Below are 22,517 nucleotides of genomic sequence, written 5' to 3' on the forward strand. Positions count from 1 at the left end.
CATTCTATTGGACAGAGACCTTTTCGTCTACTTCATTTTGTTCCACACAACTCCTGGAATGGTACTACAGAAACACAAGGACATTTGTTGAGATTTGCCTGATTAGAGAAATGGAACTGTGACTTGACTTGGGGCCACCTCCAGCATATGGACAGTAAGACTGTGATTTGTATTCACATCAGAAAAGGTCTGTGCTTCCCATCAACCTCTGCCAACCAAGTTTACTATTCTTAATATAATTAGCATTTAAATGATTTCATTATGTTGACATTTTAGTCCATGTTATGATTGTTAGTAAAATTAGAAATCCACATGTGGTAGATGATACCCCATAGACTTCATTGAAGTCTGTTAAAGTGAATGATTACATGATTAGTTTCTGTGTCTCCCCTATATCAAAGAGATGGAAGTGATGATAATAAAATCAGTTCCTTTTCAAAAATGACATGACCTTAAACTATAACTAAAGAGGAAATTACAATGCTAGGGAATTCTATGGCAAAAACCAGAACACCACTGAGAAACACAGTAAAAAATTCACCTGCTGTAATATGTAATTCCAAAAGAATTTTTATTTTAAATTGAAGCTTGTTCTCTTCAGTTGAGTTTTCTATCAGTGGGCCCAAAACTCAGGCCCTTATAATCCCTGCCTAGAATCCCTACCTCCAAGGGAATTTCCCTGTTCTAAGGAATTAGTTCTAAGGAATTAATCTTTTTTGTTTTTTTGTTTTTTGCGGTACGCGGGCCTCTCACTGCTGTGGCCTCTCCCGTTGCGAAGCACAAGCTCCGGACGCGCAGGCTCAGCGGCCATGGCTCACGGGCCCAGCCGCTCCGTGGCATGTGGGATCTTCCCGGACCAGGGCACGAACCCGTGTCTCCTGCATCGGCAGGCGGACTCACAACCACTGCGCCACCAGGGAAGCCCTAAGGAATTAATCTTGATCGTATTCCTTTTGTCAGTGAAAATTAGTCGCCATCCACATTAGACTCCTAAAGGATCAAAGAATAGAAGCTGGGAAACCAGCTCACCCATGTTATTGCCTCACTGGACCTGTTGTTATTCCATTCATTATATCATTTCATGGGTGAAATGAAAGTCTTTTTTCAAACCCAAGTAAAATAGTGTCAAATTTTTAAGTAAGATTTTATTGAACTCTCCCCCAAATTTCTAATGCTAGATCACTCAACTGCTTTCTCTAGTGAAAAATTTAGTGTGACTTAACTATACATTCCCCATGTAACTTGTTGGACATTCTTCATTTCTCTCAAATATATTTAGGTTTTTAAAACATCTTTGAGTTCCCTGAGTAAATCATTAATTCAGAATTTTATAGGATTGCATTTATGGTTATTTTGAGAAAAGTAATTTTATCAGAATTAAGTGGTTTGTTCTTATAGCAAGTGTCTTATTTCGTGTCTTCTCCCCTTTGGTCTTTTCTATGTATCAATTTGTCTTCATCCACTGATGGGGGATCTCGAGTCTGGTTTTGAAACTTACTCCATGTGTATTCACTTTCGGAGTGGAGATCCTATTCTATTCTTTGAAATGCTTACCATTTCCAATACCCACACATCTAATTCTAAGAGCTAGTTTTTAAAATGTGTTTTCTCCAAGTAAAGATTTTGGTTTTGATTTTTTTGTTTGTTTGTTTGCTTTTTTTTTTTAATTTCTAAACCTCTTAGAATTAAATAAGCATTGTCTATTTAAAGAGTTGAGAGTTTGGCCTTTTGAGTTAACACAAACCTTTGTGTTTTGGGGTCATCACATAACGTCTTTTAGCCATCCCCCTGGTATTTAGCTCTTAACTTAGATATTCACTCAAATTTGCTTGACTCTAGTTAGAAAATGTATCTCTAGACATCCATGACCATGCAACTTTTACTTCCTGCCTAATTTGATGTGAACTGTGTAGATGTTTGTAGGACAAATGTTTTATGCGTCTCATAAATATATCCTTGAAGGTAATACCACAATAGTAAATCCTCATATGTAGATGAAACTATTATGCTGATTTAGAAATCTTTTGTTTAATGTAGGAATAATGCGATTCAGGTAAAAGTTCCAGGGGTAGTAATGAATTTTACAAAGGTTACATGTTGAACATTCCTTGAAAAGACTTCTACTTTTAAGGCTTTTTACGCTTCAGAGATTAGATATATTCAATTACTTTTAGAAATCAAAGATACCTCAATAAATCAAGTAATCTAGTCTTTTTCCTTAGGGTAGGTATTGTGTTACCCCATCTTACAGATGAAGCAATTAAGATGCACAAAGCATGTGAATTGCTTCAGGTGATACACACTGAATAAGTAGAAGAGGAATGTCTAGAAAATAGGCTTTTTACCTTCTCAAAGTCCATTCCAACACTAGAGACTTTGTTGCAAAGGCAAAATGGGATTCAGATAGAGTGCTGAATGTAGATGCTGACTCTACCACTTACTAATTCCAAAGTTGTGACCTGAGTTTGCTCTTATGCAGAGATTTAACACCTACTTCACCATGTCCTTGTGAAGATGAATGTGATAAATGTATGCAGTTCGCTGAGTGCAACGAATTAAATAGCAGTTATACTTACTTTTTAAAAATCATCCTGCTTCTCCAAAAATAAGCATATAAACCCCAACAATGAATCTTTGAAGAGGGCAGTTTTCATGTGAATATAAAGGCCCAGGATACTATAAGCAAATTTGTGTTGATTTTTTTTAATGTACCAGTAAGAAAGAAAGAAAGAAGACAATGTCTTGAGAACTAGTTTAATGTGAGAAGTCACTTATTTTCTATTTTATCTCTACAATTTTTCCCCGATTAAATAGAAGTGACTGAAGACCACTTCTTCTAGGCTATGGTTTTGTCACAGCTGGTCCTGAACTTCCAGCTTGGTACTTTCCCATGGTGCTGAACTAAACTCAAAACACAACAGAATTTGAGCCAATCAGCATAGACCTGTAAAGATTTCATGCCATATCCCAACATCATGCTTATTTGGTCATTGAACTTTGTTGGGCTTGAATTTGCAGCAAATCAAGGTTTAAATGTCATTTTCTCTCCTTCAGTCTTAAATCTGTATACAGAATTGACGCCCCACTCCCCGTACCCAACCTCAAAAAATTGGGCAAGTTAAGTCAACTTATTTTCATTGCTTGTCACTTCGTCATGTCTTATTAGGACAGGTGTGGTTTTTATAGCTACCTTGGAGCCCTTTGTAAAGATATTTGGTTGGCTTCTCCTTTTCCAGCAATTATGTCAGCATCTATGTTATGTAAATATTCTCCACAGTCTCTAATTGTTGCAGCACCAGAATCTGTAGAGAAATCAAAACCCTCTGAAAATAGTCCAGTTCATTTGAGTTCTCTTTCCCTTGTGCCTTCCGTGACCTGAGTTTGCTCTTATGCAGAGATTTAACACCTACTTCACCATGTCCTTGTGAAGATGAATGTGATAAATGTATGCAGTTCGCTGAGTGCAACGAATTAAATAGCAGTTATACTTACTTTTTAAAAATCATCCTGCTTCTCCAAAAATAAGCATATAAACCCCAACAATGAATCTTTGAAGAGGGCAGTTTTCATGTGAATATAAAGGCCCAGGATACTATAAGCAAATTTGTGTTGATTTTTTTTAATGTACCAGTAAGAAAGAAAGAAAGAAGACAATGTCTTGAGAACTAGTTTAATGTGAGAAGTCACTTATTTTCTATTTTATCTCTACAATTTTTCCCCGATTAAATAGAAGTGACTGAAGACCACTTCTTCTAGGCTATGGTTTTGTCACAGCTGGTCCTGAACTTCCAGCTTGGTACTTTCCCATGGTGCTGAACTAAACTCAAAACACAACAGAATTTGAGCCAATCAGCATAGACCTGTAAAGATTTCATGCCATATCCCAACATCATGCTTATTTGGTCATTGAACTTTGTTGGGCTTGAATTTGCAGCAAATCAAGGTTTAAATGTCATTTTCTCTCCTTCAGTCTTAAATCTGTATACAGAATTGACGCCCCACTCCCCGTACCCAACCTCAAAAAATTGGGCAAGTTAAGTCAACTTATTTTCATTGCTTGTCACTTCGTCATGTCTTATTAGGACAGGTGTGGTTTTTATAGCTACCTTGGAGCCCTTTGTAAAGATATTTGGTTGGCTTCTCCTTTTCCAGCAATTATGTCAGCATCTATGTTATGTAAATATTCTCCACAGTCTCTAATTGTTGCAGCACCAGAATCTGTAGAGAAATCAAAACCCTCTGAAAATAGTCCAGTTCATTTGAGTTCTCTTTCCCTTGTGCCTTCCTCCTCTTTTGTACCCCTGGCTGCCCACAGAGACTCTAATTCTGCCATCAACGACCCTCCAGCTTTCTTATAGTGGTATCACCATCAGTGGTCTTGATTTGAACATAGAACCATAAGAAACATTCTGCTCTCTGACAAAGCTGGGAAAGTGGCCCCTCTCACCTCTCCGATAGATCAGACTGAATTGGCAAACTAATTTCATGTCATAGATTCAGGTGCCTTTCAGGCTATTTGACTAGGTCTTTCTAGTTAAAGAACAGTATACCTTTCATCCCCCTATAATAGGTCCTTGGCCTTTCTTCCCCAAAATGCCAAGAGGAATAGGTGCTGATAAGAAAGCAAGGTAGGGGATCCACAGAAGTCCCAGGATCACCAACCATGGTTAATGGCCAAGAAGTCATTTTTTGGTATCTGCCAATCGGTATTCCAGTACATTTTCTGAGCTCAAAATATACTCTTGCCCATCTCCATCAACAGATGAGTGTTTACCATGCATTTACTCATTTTAAGTACCACCTTATTGTAGGGAAACACAAATGCATAGCACATGCCTCCTCTAGTAGTCAATTCAAAATCAGCACAGATGGGACTGGGGAAAGTAATGAGATCGTATATAAGTAAGGGCTAAGTTATGTGTTACTGAATGTAAGTGCTCCACAAGCTTGTAGGAAAGAAAACATGAGGAAGCTAGTGGGTTTTTTTTTTTCAGTTTGTTTTATTGAAGTATAGTTGATTTACAATGTTGTGTTAGTTTCTGCTATACAGTAAAGTGATTCAGTTATACATAAATATAATAGTTTGTATTTGTTAATCCCAAACTCCCAATCCATCCCTCCCTTACCACCCTCCCCCTTGGCAACCACAAGTCTGTTCTCTATGTCTGTGAGTCTGTTTCTTTTTCATAGATAGGTTCATTTGTGTCATATTTCAGATTCCACATATAAATGATATCATATGGTATTTGTCTTTCTCTGTCTGACTTACTTCACTTAGTATGATCACCTCTAGGTCCATCCATGTTGCTGCATTATTTCATTCTTTTTTACGGCTGAGTCGTATTCCATTGTGTGTGTGTGTTTGTGTATGTGTGTATATCTATCTATCTATCACATCTTCTTTATCCATTCATCTATTGCTGGACACTTAGGTTGTTTCCGTGTCTTGGCTGTTGTAAAGAGTAGGAAGCCAGTGTTGATCATCAAAGGCATCATGGAGGTATCTGCAGCTGTGCCTGGTGGGTCTTGAATTAAATAGCTCTTCGTGGAATTAAATATAGATCCTAAGACTTTCTTCAGCTTTCTCTTCTCTAAGATGGACAGTAACAATTCTATGGCCATGTAGTAACAGAATATTTCTATAAACTCCTGCCATTTCGTGGCTTCTTTTGAACACTTTCCATTTTTATTCACTTGGGAACTCTAGATGTGGAAGCAGAGAGTGTGTAGTGTCACAATAATAATAAAAAGAACAGATAAAGATTTCTACATCTGCATGCTTCTATCAGTAGTATATGTAAATGTCACTTCACACATGCCAAAGCCATAAAGCACATTTGGCATTCTCTCTTCTATATTGAAGTCTCTTTCAATGGGATTTATTTCCCATTACTTGAATCAATGCATTGCTCTTTTATTCATCTTTTCTTTTCCACCCTCGATTTGTCTTCATTTAAAACTCATATCTGGCTATTCTCTTCTACAAAAATGTTCACCGTTACCCATTTTAATAGAACCACATACAGAAATATTTAGAAATGGAAGGCACCTTAGAGAATCACCTTTTTCCACACTCTAATGGCTGATGAAATTGAGGTTAAAATAGATTAAGGGATTTGCCTAAAGTCACACACTAGATAAGACAGAGGCAGACTAGGATTATATAACACTTAATTTTACTTTTATCAATATTCAATATTATTCATTCAACAAACATTTATTTGTGTGATAGGAACAATTCTAGGAGCTGAAGGCCAACAGAGGCTCCCTAGGCATAATTCTGGTCCTGTGACTCATGTATCTTCGGGTTTCTTCTCCCTTTGCTGTGCTCACTGTGGCCTTCTGCTATACCTTTTTAAAAAATTGTTTTATTTCTTCACGTATTGATAAGTGTCCTTATCTTCACTCAGTCCCAATTAACTTTCCCAAGCTTTTCATTTAATTAATTCCCATCCTCCTTTTCAAGGTACAAACTGGCTCTCTCCTGGCTCAGTGCCATTCTGCCTCATTATCAGGCCTCCATTCTAAAATAATTATTTTGAGTATAATGAAAATGTTAAACATGGTTGAACCCAGTATGTGATTTGTTATAACTCTGACTGCCAACAGATGTTTTATAGTATGTTTTGACTGGTATAATAAAGTGTCACATCAAAAAAATAAGCAAACCCTTCATCCTTCCCCCCACCCACCCATTTCATTCTTTGTTGGTAAATATTTGCTTCCGTTGTAAAGAGGACAGGCTTGTTAGACTTAAGCCTCTTAAGTGACTGTGAATGGTTAGACACAAAACATAGAAAATGTTCTTTCCTCTAATATGAGGTACAATCTTTTGGCCTTCTACCTTCCTTTGAAGGAAAGTCCATATTCTGTGTTACTGCCTTATTTACTGTTCCTACCAGCAACTATAATGATTGCATTTAGTTACAGAACATTTGTTTGTTTACTCTATTACTTGATGGAAAATTTTTCTTTTATCACCTAATATTCTCTAATAGTGACCCAGATAAATGTCATTGTCTTATCTTTTGTAGCTATAGACAGAATAAAACCATCTTGTGCTTAATGATCAAAATAAGAATAGCCACAGTTCAGTGTAATGTTTTGTAGAGATACTGAAAAATGGCATTTTATATTTATTTAATTTTTTTAAAGATAGTTTTAGATTCTCTTTTTTGGTCATGTTTGTTTTGCTATTTCAAACTCTCATAAAGCATTGCAAGAATAGGACAGGAAGTTCTCATATTCCCTTTACCTTGATTAACCAGCTATTTACATTTTATCCTATATATGTTTCTCTTTCTGTCTCATAAAAAATGATATACATATATATACATATATATTCTTCATATTATATATGTTACATATGTGTGTGTATATACGCAGTTCATAAACCATTTGAGAATAAGTTGGAAACATGGTGTGACTTATCCTAAATACTTTAGCATATATATCAGTGTATTTCCTGAGTACAGGGCATTCTCTTACATTACACAGAACAAGAATCAAACACAGGCAATTTATCGTTGATGTAATACCATTATCTAATGCATAGTCCACATTCAAATTTCATCCACTGTCACAATAATGTTCTTAATGGCTAATTGTTTTTTCCCATTGGTCCAGGATCTAATCTAGAATCATGTAAGCCATTTAATTGTCATGCTGTGCTTTACTTTTTTGTTTCAGAGCTTGCATTCAGTCACTAATGACCTGGATAGTGTCTCTTTTTAAAGTAATTTCTGCTTGCTGACTACTGTTCCAAGAATAGGAATTTAAGCCAAAAGCTGTCTAACAAAATCCCTTAGGAATAATGTTATCTGTGCCGAGGAAATGGCACAACAACTTTGAAACCCTGTTGTGACGACAAGTTTTGGCATTTCAGTAGGAGACAGTAAAAGAGAACTCTGAGTTTAGCAACATTTTGCAGTTTTGAAATTTAAAACTTGGAATAGAGATTCTGTTGCCATTCCAGTCAAGGGATAATATTTACAAGTAGCCGTGTTGCACAGATTCACAGTGCAGACTTTAAATTCAACCCTAAATAAATATTTAGCTCAATGATGTGTTAGTGAATGCTTAGTTAAGATCAATGTTTTCATCAAAATGAAAGACTGGAGATATTTTTTAAAGTTTGGATGTAAATATTAGTTATTTGTCATTTTTTAATCTAAGTCCCCTTTTTTAAAAAAGCTGTGCATTTTTAAATGTCTAGCATTAAAATGAACACAATTAGTTCCCTCCCCCCCCAAAAAAAAAACAAGGAACACTGATCTGTAGTATTTATGATGCCTAAAGCATGCAGTGTTTTGCTTAGTTCTGTAAATAGAATTATGATTAGGGCTACAAGGTTTCCACAACAATTTCTAGCCACTGTTGAGCAATAGTGATGCCTAAGTCTCAGACAATTTTCTTTTTTCTCCATGTCAGGCTTACTTCTAAAACTAGATAAAAAGAACATGAAAGAGCGAACTTTTTACTGACTATGAATACATATCATGTTTTGTGAAAATTATATGAACCTACCTACCTAAACAGATTCATTTTGGTTTTTTTTAAGTACTGTAAAAACAGGCAAAAGTACCAAGTACCAGGAAACTGAGTCAGACCTACTGATAGCAATTACACTACTGAAAAACCAGATGGTTGATGGGAGGTGCAGAGTCATCCCGTGTTATTTTCACGTTTTTCCTCTAAAAGAGAGAGAGATGTTTATACATGAAAGAGACAAATTAGCTACCAGAAAAATACTATGCACATCCATATTCAGCACGTAGATTAAAAATAAAGTAGTTGTCTGTTCCCTGCAGGAGAACAGGCTTGCCCATTCATCCTTGTGATAGATATGCATGCAAAACCAAAATGAAACCAAATCCCTGCAGATGGCTCATAAGTCACAAAAACTGTTTAATCCTTTCATTGCATCCCTTTGGGAAGCCTGCCCCTTGGTTAGAAATAACATGCAATATATATAATGTCAAGTATTCTCTTAGTTTTTTAGTAGAAAGCCTTCGTTTTTTCTAACAGATTTTTGTCCCTGTATTTCGTATAAAGAGCTTTATGCTACTCTGTTACCTTAATATGTACGTCCATAGAATTCTGTTGTAGCTTTTGTTTTAATAATAAAAGTGTCAGTAAGCAGAAACTATGTATGGAAATCTTATCTAAAATTGATTGGGGCTCTTATCTAAATTGATTTTAAGAGGCAGGCAGGTAAATCTAAGGTGCATTTTTACATTGCTCTTTCTAGTGGATTTTGCTAGAAAAACAGTTGAGTTTCAAGCAGGACTAAAATGAAAGGAGACCTTGGAGTCTTAACCATTGAACAGATGCAGTAAATGCAGCTTTGGAAATACAGCTGTCACTTCACATCTTTTCCACTGAGTACCTATGTAAGCCAATCACCAGAGCTGCTGTCATTATAATATTTGTGTACTTTTGTTGAAAATAGACACTGTGAGAACTCTTTAAACAGAGTAACGTGCCTATTATCAACCTATTTTTAAATATTTCATTCCTTCTTGATTTTCATTCCACTTAAATTTTTTGATGACCAAAACTGATGAGAACTTATAGTAAAAAAGTACTTGTCGCTAGCACTGTGAAATTGTTCATTTGTGAGTTGCTAACTTATCAAACCAAATCAGAAATTCCTGATATCTTTATAACATTAAAGCAGTTCCTGATATTGACTCTTGGGAAGGATTTAATTTTCTTATTCTCTAAACTGAAAGTTGTACTGTTCTCTGCGATGATGTGAGATTATTTTTCTCTTTATCCCGATGGGATTTTATATATATGTGTGCATATATTATATATATAGTATATATGTGTATAAATGTATGTGTATGTACTTATACACATAAACACACACACTAGAATCGTTTTAGGTTATATCTGAACCTTGATATGGCTCCGAAAATAGGCAAGTAGGTAGACTATATTGAAGTGTTCAATATAGCAACAGGCATTTAATTGACTAATAATTGTATGATTCCTTTTTAATGAATAAAAGAATGCAATATTCTCTAACAATGTCTGCCTAACTTAGTAGTATTTCAGTTTTCAAATGGAAAAACTGTAATGTAGGGAGCATAATGAACTTCCACAAAATCAGCGTATAAACTATGCATAGAACCTTGATCTCTAAATCTTCAACTTTAAAATCCCTATCTATCTATCTTATACTATATCTACTAAGTATATATATGATATTGTATTGTATTTGGATGTATATAGTGCAAGATGTTTAAGTAGAAATATTAAATAATAAAATGAATCCGTTATAATTCATGACAATATGAAATGATTCTGAACTATGTGTACTCACCTAACCATTGTGCATATTGTTTCCTTTTAGGAAAAAAAATACCTGAAAGAAAGAAAGAAAACAAAGAACAAAATACCCCAGAATTCCTAAAGAACAGTAAGTACTTTAACGAGACAATGATTATACTAGAGCTTCTATAAAATTAGAAGACCTTACAAATTTCTTTCATAGAAATATTCACCTTTCTATTTTCTAAGATAAGAAACTAATATACTAAGTAAATGGAGCCTTCTAAAACTCAATTTCAATTTACTGGAGCAAACTGAAAATCATTTATCCTATAATCCTCTTAGATAAGAGGCCAGGGTAATCCTTGTGATACATATATGTGGCAGAAAATGTTTATGTTGATTCCATCATATCTTTGACTAGCATCATATCATTTTAAATTCTATAGAAGAAAAACAATAGGTAAAATTTAATCAAAATACCTCACGTTCTGTGTATGTGATACAAATATTTTTTCACTTTGAACAAAATTTTAAGCAGAATCAATATGCTTGGTTTGTTTATAGTCATTAAATTAGAATTATTAAAAAATGGCAACCATCTGCAGGCATTAAAACAGAGCTTAATCTCAGTACATTTCTTTCCAATCTTCTCACAACTTAATTATGACGTGTATTTCCTTACATAGCTATTATTTGTCGGTAATAATTGCTTTCCTAAGTATGTTTTTATTAAACAAAATTAAGTACATTCTTGATATCATTCTTTCTGGTAAAACTAGTAATATTGTAATGATTTCCTAGATGTAAACAATTACATATAATGTAAACAATTATAAATTTTGAATATGTGAATATCAAAAATAGTAAAATAAATATAGGAAAGCAAAATCCACTTTGGTGACCCATGGTATATCACTTTTAATACCATGGTAGTTTTGAAATGAGTTTGCAAATGTACTTCTCTAAAATTTAAAACAGAAATGTTGAAGTAAAATGTAGTGAATTAGCAAAATGATAGATCTATATCTTGATATATATCAAAATAGAATAAAGTCCAATGGAAAGGCTATAAGTGTGATATAAAAAAAGAAATTCATGAATAATTTTTCTAGGATATATACAAATTACACTTACATAATAAGATTTTCTAGCACCCAAAGGACTTTAAGATGTGATTCATGCATTACATGATTAAATATAATTAATCATGGTAATGATGATATAAATGCAATTTATCTTAAACTTATTTTACTTTTGAAGTGTGAGAGAAGCAGGAAGAAAAGGATTTTCTTTTACTTACCTATCTGAATATTATCCCTGTGCTGCCTCACTTTATACAAAGTACTTTACCTCACTTTTTGCTGTGGTTATGGATGGCTATACACTTTGTTTTAATCAGAGATTTATAAAATTCAAACTTCAGAACTTTCAAAAACTGTTCCTTGTTTTAAAAAAGAAACTCCAAATATGTGAATTGCTTTTCTGAGGTGACATGATACGTTTACATCGTCTTGGGTATAAGAAGGATAATTTAAGAATTAGATTTTTCTATCATGTTTAAAAAAAAAAAGCGCTGCCAATTTGAGTGAATTGCAGAATATGAAATAAATGGGCAATTTCTTTTTGACATGTTTTATTGCCAACATCTTACTGACCAGAGAAAGTCAACTAAGTAATTCAGCCAAAACATAACACCTAGAAATTGTCCCACAAGAAGTCTAGCTTCCCTTTAAGTTTTGTTTTTATGTAAATAAGTCAGTTTTTAAACATAATTTCAATTCCTTACATTACTTATTGGGGAAAAGGTTGGATTTTTAAATGAAAGAACCATGCATATTTGTTTTAAGGTCTTTATACAAGAGCCAGATAATACCTCCCCTAGCCTCTCACAATTTCTTAGTCATCTTATAATTTTATTGTGAAAAGCTATCAATGGCTTTTTATCTGATCTGATTAATCTATAACTTATTTGGTCTGTTATTCAGTGTGACTTATATAAGTGATTTGATTTGAAATGTAATTTTCAATAGGATTTAATATGGCATACTTTGGAGGGACCTGATTCAAGTGATGACATCTTTTCCTCATTTGGAATAATCCTAGGGAAAATAATGTATGTTTCCAAGAAAAAAATCATGCCTTTTCTTGGTGCATTTTGTGGTATGGGGCAGTTTTTCCCTTCAGTCTTTAACTGTCTTTTATTTAACAACAACATGTTAAACTACTCATAAATAATTGTAAGGAAAAAGTGACTCTTTTTAAGATACATATCATCTGATTTAATGGTTCCAGAATTCTTATGCCCTAATCCTTCCTTCTATTTTTTTTAATTTTTATTTTATATTGGAGTATAGTTGATTATCAATGTTGTGTTAGTTTTAGGTGTACAGCAGAGTGATTCAGTTATACATGTATCTATTCTTTTTCAAATTCTTTTCCCATTTAAGTTATTGCAGAGTATTGAGCAGAGTTCCCTTGCATTACAGTAGGTCTTGTAGGTTACCTATTTTAAATACAGCAGTGTGTACATGTCAATCCCAAACTCCATATTGATCCCTCCCCCCTCATCCTTTCCCCCCGGTAACCATAAGTTCATTCTCTAAGCCTGTGAGACTGTTTCTGTTGTGTAAATAAGTTCAATTGTATCATTTTTTTTTAAGATTCCCCATATAAGCGGTATCATATGATATTTGTCTTTGTCTGTCTTCCTTTCCTTAGTATGATAATATCCAGGTCCATCCATGTTGCTGCAAATGCCATTATTTCATTCTTTGTAATGGCTGAGTAATATTCCATTGTATATATGTACCACATCTTCTTTATCCATTCGTCTGTTGATGGGCACTTAGGTTGCTTCCATGTCCTGACTATTGTAAATAGTGCTGCAATGAACATTGGGTTCATGTATCCTTTCGAACCATGGTTTTCTCCAGATACATGCCCAGGAGTTGGATTGCTAGATCATATGGTAGCTCTATTTTTAGTTTCTTAAGGAACTTCCATAATGTTCTCCATAGTGGCTGTACCAGTTTACATTCCCATCAACAGCGTATGAGGGTTCCCTTTTCTCGACACCCTCTCCAGCATTTGTTGTTTGTAGACTTTTTGATGATGGCCATTCTGACCATTGTGAGGTGATACTGATTGTAGTTTTGATTTACATTTCTCTAATAATTAGCGATGTTGAGCATCTTATCGTGTGCTTTTTGGCCATCTGTATGTCTTCTTTGGAGAAATGTTTATTTAGGTCCTCTGCCCATTTTTAAAATTTTTTCTTTAATATTAAGCCACATGAGATGTTTGTAAATTTTAGAGATTAATCCCTTGTCGGTTGCATCATTTGCAAATATTTTCTCCCTTTCTGTGGATGGTCTTTTTGTTTTCTTTTCGGTTTCCTTTGCTGTGCCAAAGCTTTGAGTTTCATTAGGTCCTATTTGTTTATTTTTGTTTATATTTCCACTACTCTAGGAGAGGGATCAAAAAAGATCTTGCTGTGATTTATGTCAAAGAGTACTCTGCCTTTATTTTTCTCTAAGAGTTTGATAGTAGTTGGTCTTATATTTAGGTCTTTAATCCAGTTTGAATTTATTTTTGTGTATGGTATTGAAGAATGTTCTAATTCCATTTTTTTACATGTAGCTGTCCAACATTTCCAGCACCATTTATTGAAGAGACTGTCTTTTCTCCATTGTATATCCTTGCCTTCTTGGTCACAGATCAATTGACCAAAGGTGCATGGGTTTATCTCTGGACTTTCTATCCTGTTCCATTGATCTGTATTTCTGTTTTTGTGCCAGTACCATATTGTTTTCATAACTGTAGCTTTGTAGTATAGTCTGAAGTCCAGGAGCGTGATTCTTCCAGCTCCATTTTTCTTTCTCAAGATTGCTTTGGCTATTCAGGGTCTTTTGTGTCTCCATACAAATTTTAAGATTTTTTATTCTAGTTGTGTGAAAAATGCCATAGGTAATTTGATAGGGATTGCATTGAATCTGTAGATTGCCTTGGGTAGTATAGTCATTTTGACAGTTTTGAGTCTTCCAATCCAACTACATGGTATATCCTTCCATCTGTTTGTGTCATCTTCGATTTCTTTCATCAGCATATTAAAGTTTTCAGAGTACATATCTTTTGCCTCCTTAGGTAGGCTTATTCCTAGGTATTTTATTCTTTTGATGTGATGGTAAATGGGATCACTTCTTTAATTTCTCTTTCTGAACTACTGTTGTTAGTGTATAGAAATGCAATAGACTTCTATGTATTTATTTTATATCCTTCATTACCGAATTCATTGATGAGTCTAGTAGTTTTCTAGTAGCATCTTTAGGATTTTCTATGTCACCTGCAAACACTGACAGTTTTACTTCTCTTCCAATTTGGGTTCCCTTTATTTCTTTTTCTTCTCTGATTGCTGTGGCTAGGACTTCCAAAACTATGTTGAATAAAAGTGGTGGTAGTGGACATCTTTGTCTTTTTCCTGATCTTAGAGGAAATGCTTTCAGTTTTTCACCATTGAGCATTATGTCAGCTGTAAGTTTGTCATATATGGCCTTTATTATGTTGAGGTAGGTTGCCTCTATGCCCAGTTTATGGAGAGTTTTTTTTTTACCATAAATGGGTGTTGAATTTTGTCAAAAGCTTTTTCTGAATCTATTGAGATGATCATATGGTTTTTATTCTTCAGTTTGTTAATGTGGTGTATCACATTGATTGAGTTGCATATATTGAAGAATCCTTGCATTCCTGGGATAAATCCCACTTGATCATGGTGCATGATTCTTTTAATGTATTGTTGGATTTCGTTTGCTAGTATTTTGTTGAAGATTTTTGTGTCCATGATCATCAGTGATATTGGCCTGTAATTTTATTTTCTGTGGTATCTTTGTCTGGATTTGGTATCAGGGTGATGGCGGCCTCATAGAATGAATTTGGGAGTGTTCCTTCCCCTGCAATTGTTTGGAATAGTTTCAGAAGGATAGGTGTTACCTCTTCTCAAAGTGTTTGATAGAATTCACCTGTGAAGCCATCTTGTCTTGGACTTTTGTTTGTTGGAAGATTTTTAATTACAGTTTCAATTTCATCACTTGTGATTGGTCTGTTCATATTTTCTACTTCTTCTTGGTTCAGTCTTGGAAGGTTATACCTTTCCAAGAATTTGTCCATTTCTTCTAGGTTTTCCTTTTATTGGCATAGAGCTGCTTGTAGTATTCTCTCATGATTCTTTATTTCTGTGGTGTCATAATTTTTCCTTTTTCATTTCTAATTTTATTGTTTTGAGCTCTCTCCCTCTTTTTCTTAATGAGTCTGGCTAAAGGTTTATCAATTTTGTTTATCTTCTCAAAGAACTAGCTTTTAATTTCATTGATCTTTTCTATTGTTTTCTTCATCTCTATTTCACTGACTTCTGCTCTGATCTTTATGATTTCTTTCCTTCTACTAACTTTGGGTTTTGTTTGTTCTGCTTTCTCTAGTTGCTTTAAGTGTAAGGTTAAGTTGTTTATTTGAGGTTTTTCTTGTTTCCTGAAGTAAGATTGTATTGCTATAAACTTCCCTCTTAGAACTGCTTTTGCTGTGTCCCATATGTTTTGGGTCATTGTGCTTTCATTTTCATTTGTCTCTAGGTATGTTTTGATTTCCTCTTTGACTTCTTCAGTGATCCCTTGGTTATTTAGTAGTGTATTGTTTAGCCTCCACATGTTTGTGTTTTTTACAGTTTTTTTTTCCTTGTAGTTGATTTCTAATCTCATAGCATTGTGGTCAGAAAAGATGCTTGATATGATTTCAATTTTCTTAAATTTACTGAGGCTCACTTTTTGGCCCAGCATGTGATCAACCTTGGATAATGGTCCATGTGCACTTGAGAAGAATATGTATTCTGCTGCTTTTGGATAGAATGATCTATAAATATCAGTTAATCCATCTGGTCTAATGTGTCATTTAAGGCCTGTGTTTCCTTAGTGGTTTTCTGTCTGGATGATCTGTCCATTGATGAAAGTGGGGTGTTAGAGTCCCCCATTATTATTGTGTTACTGTCAATTTCTATTTTATGGCTGTTAGGAGCACCTCAATATATTAGGCAAATGCTATGTTGGGTGCGTATATATTTACGATTGTTATATCTTCTTCTTGGATTGATCTCGTGATCATTATCTTGTGTCCTTCGTTGTCTCTTGTAACAGTCTTTATTTTACAATCTACTTTGTCTGATATGAGTATTGCTACTCCAGCTTTCTTCTGATTTCTATTTGCATGGAATACCTTTTTCCATCCCCTCACTTTCAGTCTGTATGTGTTCCTAGGTCTGAAGTGGGTGTCTTATAGACAACATGTATACGGGTCTTGTTTTTGTATCCATTCACCCAGTCTATGTCTTTTGGTTGGAACATTTAATCTGTTTATGTTTAAGGTAATTGTGGATATGTATGTTCTTATTGCCACTTTAATTGTTTTGGATTTGTTTTTGTAGGTCTTTTTTCTTCCCTTCCTCCTTTGTTCTCTTCTTTTGTGATTTGAGGACTAACCTTAGTGTTGTGTTTGGATTCTTTTTTCTTTTTTGTGTCTGTATCTATTGTAGATTTTCAGATTGTGGTTACCATGAGGTTTTGCTATAGCAGTCTATATATAAACAAGATTGTTTTTAAGTTGCTGGTCTTTTAATTTCAAATGCATTTCCAATATCCTGCATTTGTGCTCTCCTCTTCTCACAGTTGCTGGTTTTGATATCATATTTGTATGAAAATGATTTCCTACCTTTACTGTATATCTGCCTTTACCAGTGAGCTTTTCCATTCGTAATGTTCTTGTTTCTAATTGTGGCCTTTTCTTTTCTGCCTAGAGAAGTTTCTTTAGCATTTGTTGCAAAGCTGGTTGGGTAGTGCTGAAATTCTCTTTGCTTTTGCGTGTCTGTAAAGCTTTTGATTTATCTGTCGAATCTGAAGGAGAGCCTTGCTAGGTAGAGTATTCTTGGTTGTAGGTTCTTCCCTTTTATCACTTTAAATATTTCATGCACTGCCTTCTGGCCTGCAGAGTTTCTGCTGAGAAATCAGCTGATGACCATATGGGGATTCCCTTGTATGTTTGTGCTTTTCCCTTGTTGCTTTTAATACTTTGTCTTTAATTTTTGTCAATTTGATTCCTATGTGTTTCGGCACGTTTCTCCTTGGGTTTATTCTATCAGGGACTCTTTGCTTCCGGGACTTGGGTGACTGTTATTCTTCCCATGTTAGGAAAGTTTTCAGCTATTATCTCTTCAAATATTTTCTCAGGTCCTTTCTCTCTCTCTTCTCCTTCTAGACCCCTATAATGCAAATGTTGGTGCATTTAATGTTGTCCCAGAGGCCTCTTAGACTGTCCTCATTTCCTTTCATTCTTTTTTCTTTAGTCTGTTCTGCAGCAGTGAATTCCACCATTCTGTCTTCCAGGTCACTTATCTGTTCTTCTGCCTCAGTTATTCTGCTATCGATGCCTTCTAGTGTATTCTTCATTTCAGTTATTGTATTGTTCATCCCTGTTAGTTTGTTCTTTATTATATCTTCTAGTTCTTTGAGAAGATGCAAGAAATGTCTAACAATCTGTGCCTTCATTCTTTTTCGAGATCCTAGATAATCTTTACTATCATAACTCTGAATCTGTTTCAGGTAGATTGCCTATCTCCACTTCACTTAGTTGCCCTTCCGGGGTTTTATCTTGTTCCTTCCTCTGGGACGTATTCCTCTGCCGTCTCATTTTGTCTAACTAACTTTTTGATCGCAGTTTCCATTCTGCAGGGTTGTATTTCTTCATGCTTCTGCTGTCTGCCCCCCGGTGGGAAGGACTGGTTCCTGTCCACCAGTGGGTGGAGCTGGGTCTGTCCCTCCAGCAGGCAGGGCCATATCACGGGGTGTTTATTGGGCAGCTGTATGCTCAGGAAGACTTCATGCAGCCTGTCTGCTGAAGGGTAGGGCTGTGTTCCTGCCCTGTTGGTTGTTTGGCCTGAGGCATCCCAGCACTGGAGCCTACAGGCTGTTGGGTCAGGACGGGTCTTGGTGAGAAGGGGTGGCCTCCAGGAGGGCTCATGCCAATGAATACTCCCCAGAACTACTGCCACCAGTGTCCTTGTCCCCACACTGTGCCACAGCCACCCCCACCTCCACAGGAGACCCTCCAATACTAGCAGGTAGGTCAGCCCAGTCTCTTATGAGGTCACTGCTTTTTTCTCTGGGTCCTGGTGCTCACAAGACCCTCTGTGCACCCTCCGAGAGTAGAGTGTCTCTTTCCCCCAATCCTGTGGAATTCCTGAAATCTAACCCTGCTGGCCTTCAAAGCCAGATTCTCTGGGGGCTCCTCCTACCATTGCCAGACCCACCGGCTGGGGTGCCCAGAACTTTCAGTCCTGTTGGAGAACTTCTGTGGTTTAATTATTTTCCAGTTTGTGGGTTGCCCACCCCCCAGGTATGGGATTTGATTTTATAGTGATTACACCCTTCCTACTGTCTCGCTGTGGCTTCTCCTTTGTCTTTGGATGTAGGGCATCCTCTCTGGTAGGTTCCAGCATTTTTTTGTCAATGGTTGTTCAGCAGTTAGTTGTGGTCTTTCTGTAAGAAGAGGTGAGCTCATGTCTTTCTACTTCACCATCTTGTCTCCACCCACACTGGATCCTTCCTTCTTTCTTTAGTTCCTTCCTTCCTCAAAAAAAATGACTCTTAATTTAAGCCTGAATAATAAAAAATATAATTTCTTTAAAATTTTATAAAATATTTATGAAGAGAAATAATCTGGATTAAAATGATGTTGTCAAATATGTGTTAATATATGTCTTAACCTCCAAAGCGTTCATGAGTTAAGGGTGTCAGTGCATGGAGTAAAGCATGATATAAGGTGACTATTTTTCTTGTCTTTATCTGTAGAATATGTGCTTGTATTATACACCCATGACTAGTAAATGAGCTTTTACAACTTTTATTTGAATCAAACCTTACAAGTGAAAGATGTTTAGCACAGGAAAGCCATACAGACCTCCTATAATTTTGCTTCAGAGCCCATAGCTTAAGAATGATTTGGTGAGGACTTCCCTGGTGGTCTGGTGGTTAAGACTTCACCTTCCAAGGCAGGCGGTGTGGGTTCTGTCCCTGGTCGGGGAGCTAAGATCCCACATGCCTCATGGCCTAAAAACCAAAATATAAAACAGAAGCAATATTGTAACAAATTCAATAAAGCCTTTAAAAATGGTCCACATCAAAATATGTATATATTTAAAATTTTTTTCATGATTTGGTGATGAAAATATTACTACAGATTTTTAGAGCACATTGCACTTATATTTCACAAAAACTTTTTGTGCTTAAGAAAGATAAGGAAAGAGGACCATTGGATATTGTATTTTATATTAATAATTTTCCTCTCAATTGCTGAACACTTGGTGGTGGTTTCAAGAACTCAGTGGGTCAGCTCTTTATAGACTCTAAACACACTGGAAAATAATAACAAAGAGGATACATTTTAAAAATTCAGGTGCTCAAGCATGCTTCTGAAAAACTATTCACATTACCCTAGATTTACTAAACCTCTTTAAATACTATTGGGAGTTGATGTTCTCACTCAAGGCATGACTATTATTAACAATCATGCTTTCCTGGCACACCAAATAGAGCAAGAAGTTTTCAGTAAGAAAGGTCCTAATGGAAAGCAGATTTTAACTAGGAAAGGGTTTGTGATTCACTGGAGAATAAACATTATTTGTAAATGCTCTGCTCAAGCCTCATTTAGTCAAACCTCTCTTTGTTTGAAGTAGTTAAGTCCCTGTAATCAAAAAGTATAGAGATGTGTGTGTGTGTGTGTAATAATAGCATAGAGCTAGGAAAAAAAATTTATCTATCTGGTCTAAAGTTCTTATTTTATAGACATTACCTCCTTTAATATGCTCATTTATAGAGGGCCAGATAATACAAGTCATTTATCCAAGCTCTTGTACCTAGTGACAGAATCAAGAAAAATTCTGGCTTCATTAACCACCCACTGTTTTTCCTATCTGTAGTATTAATTGAAAGAGCTTATAGAAAAACTGAGGGTTTCAGATTGGTTCAAGAAGCCTATTCTCAAAATTTTAACTTCTTTCAACCAAAACTCTAACAAAATTTTATTTAAATAGCACTGCCTACTCTCTGCCTGCCAAAAATTTTATTGTGATATGGCTCACTAGGATGATGTTTATAGTGGAAAGAATTAGAGAGCGAGAGTTAGAGAATCTGAGTTTGAATCTTGACTTCTTCATCAGTTCCCCCTCTCATAGCGAAGAGTCCTGGGGAAGGTGATGACTTTCGAGATCACACAGGTAAATTACTACTGGATAACAATACATACATGCAATCTACCATCAGCAAAAGTTAAGCAATTACCTCTTTAATTCTCTACTTTTTTTATTTATCTAGATGATGAGAAAAAATCTGTCCAGTCTGCTTCCTGAGACTCTCTGAGAGCTAATTAGATTGCTGTAGTGATGTTATTACATTATTTTACACAATCTTATACTATGTTACTGTCAAAAGAACAAGTTCCTTTTGTGTGAAAATTTGACTTTACTGTTTTGGGAATCCAACATTTCATTTTACAACAGTCCATTGCTGATGAAATCAAAGTTATTGATTGACGTCTGTTTTAGACAATAATGGTCATCCAGAAAAAAATTCCCTTCTCCTTGAATTTATAATTTACCCTTAATCCTGATCAGCTTTCTCACACATAGACCTAAGAGAGTTCTTATAAAAAAGGAAGAGTGTTTGTTAGGAAGGGAAAAGGAGCACTTGTTGGGCTCTTAGTTTGTGTCACATGCTCTACTAATTATACAATTAAATTTCATTTGATTATCAAAAGTACTCCTCCTATGTTATCATGGGTTCATCAATAATGAAAATAAGAACTGAAAGCCTTACGAAGTTAGTTAGCCTAATTTAGTAAGCAGCAGTTTTACCATTTGAACTCAGGTCTGTCTGAGTTACCCCTTTTCAAGTTATCACTCTTAAATAAACGTTTAACAACTGGTGAAAGCAAAGCCTATTTCATTTTCCTGTATGAATGATGGCATGGTGAGAGGAGGTGGAAGTAAAGACTATATCACTTTTTAAAATGTAATTTGTCTATGAAGAATACTTGATGTACATATAATACTACTTTATCACTTATCATCAATAAACATTAGCTTGCATCATGCCTATTTGTCCTTCAGATGCTAAAATTAAACCATGGTAGGAGAATTTAATGATTAAAGATAGCTATCATCTTTAGAAAGAAAAAGTAGAATATTTACTCTATTTTTTGTCTGTAAATTAACAAATGGATGTTCACAGTATGTGCTTCTTAGATTTTTATGCTTATTATCTGGACTTGTTCCCTTTAAAATCATTGGTAAAACTTTAGAAATTTATCCCTTTATTCATTATTCTTTAATATTTGCTATTGAGTGCCTACCGTCTACACTATCCCAGGTGTTTGTTAGAGATATAGAAGTGACCAAAGCACAGCCTCTGCCATCAAGTGGCTTATATTTAGAGTAATTACAAATACTGGAATGTCTATTTTATAAAGAGAATAATAGTACTTTGATTTACAGTAATTTAAGATTCTCATATGATTAACCATGGTCAGAATCACTTTATGTATTTATTTACTAGATGACTGAGAATTTTGTTGTTTTCTTTGGGACATTGGGTATGATGGGTTTCCCACAATCATTACTATTCATGGTAAAGCAAAGCTAAACAAATTTCGTGACTTAGGGCATTTCCTAGAACACTAAAGAAGGAGCCTTCTGTAATCAATCATATTATAGCATTGTACTGGCTTTGGAAACTCACTCTCTGTGTTCCAATCCCAGCTCCACTGCTTATTAGCTATGGGATTTAGGGCAATTTAGTAGACCTCATGATTGTAGGTATTACACTGAAGTTAGCTATTATACTTATTCAATAGAAGTCGATAGAATTCAGTCCATTTTTTATTTCTAGAAACATTAAGCTTTGATTTGGATGCTCTTATTGAAATTAGTCTTTATTTTGTTCTGAAAATTTTATCTTTCATGACTCAAATATAAGTTGTATCGTTACAAAAGAGAAGGGAAATGCTTTAAAATCAGCAATATGGTTTTAAAGATATGTGAAGTCGAAAGTTAATAAGACTTTAAAACAAATGATTCAGCCAAGTGATTAATGCTAATTTTGATCTGCTCTAACATGGAGATTTATTTACATATTTGTCAGCACCAG

At 35.1% G+C, this 22,517-nt stretch overlaps 1 protein-coding gene and 1 long non-coding RNA gene across 3 annotated transcripts in view; one reads left to right on the top strand and one right to left on the bottom strand.

Annotated features, from left to right (window-relative positions):
• The window catches only part of SYT1 (synaptotagmin 1), a 564,805-nt gene that overhangs the window by 178,384 nt on the left and 363,904 nt on the right, over positions 1-22,517 (top strand). The window lies entirely within an intron of this gene.
• Positions 5,467-22,517, bottom strand: part of LOC114486414 (uncharacterized) — a 336,818-nt gene continuing 319,767 nt past the window's right edge. Inside the window, exon 4 of one of the 2 annotated variants that reach the window (XR_008617545.1) lies at positions 5,467-5,703. This is a non-coding gene — a long non-coding RNA (uncharacterized lncRNA). Of the gene's footprint in view, positions 5,704-19,276; positions 19,425-22,517 lie in introns of those variants that run through there. The other variant, XR_003680068.2, reaches the window with a different exon arrangement.

Source organism: Physeter macrocephalus, chromosome 6 (assembly GCF_002837175.3).
Source record: "Physeter macrocephalus isolate SW-GA chromosome 6, ASM283717v5, whole genome shotgun sequence".
Taxonomy (NCBI): Eukaryota; Metazoa; Chordata; class Mammalia; order Artiodactyla; family Physeteridae; genus Physeter; species Physeter macrocephalus.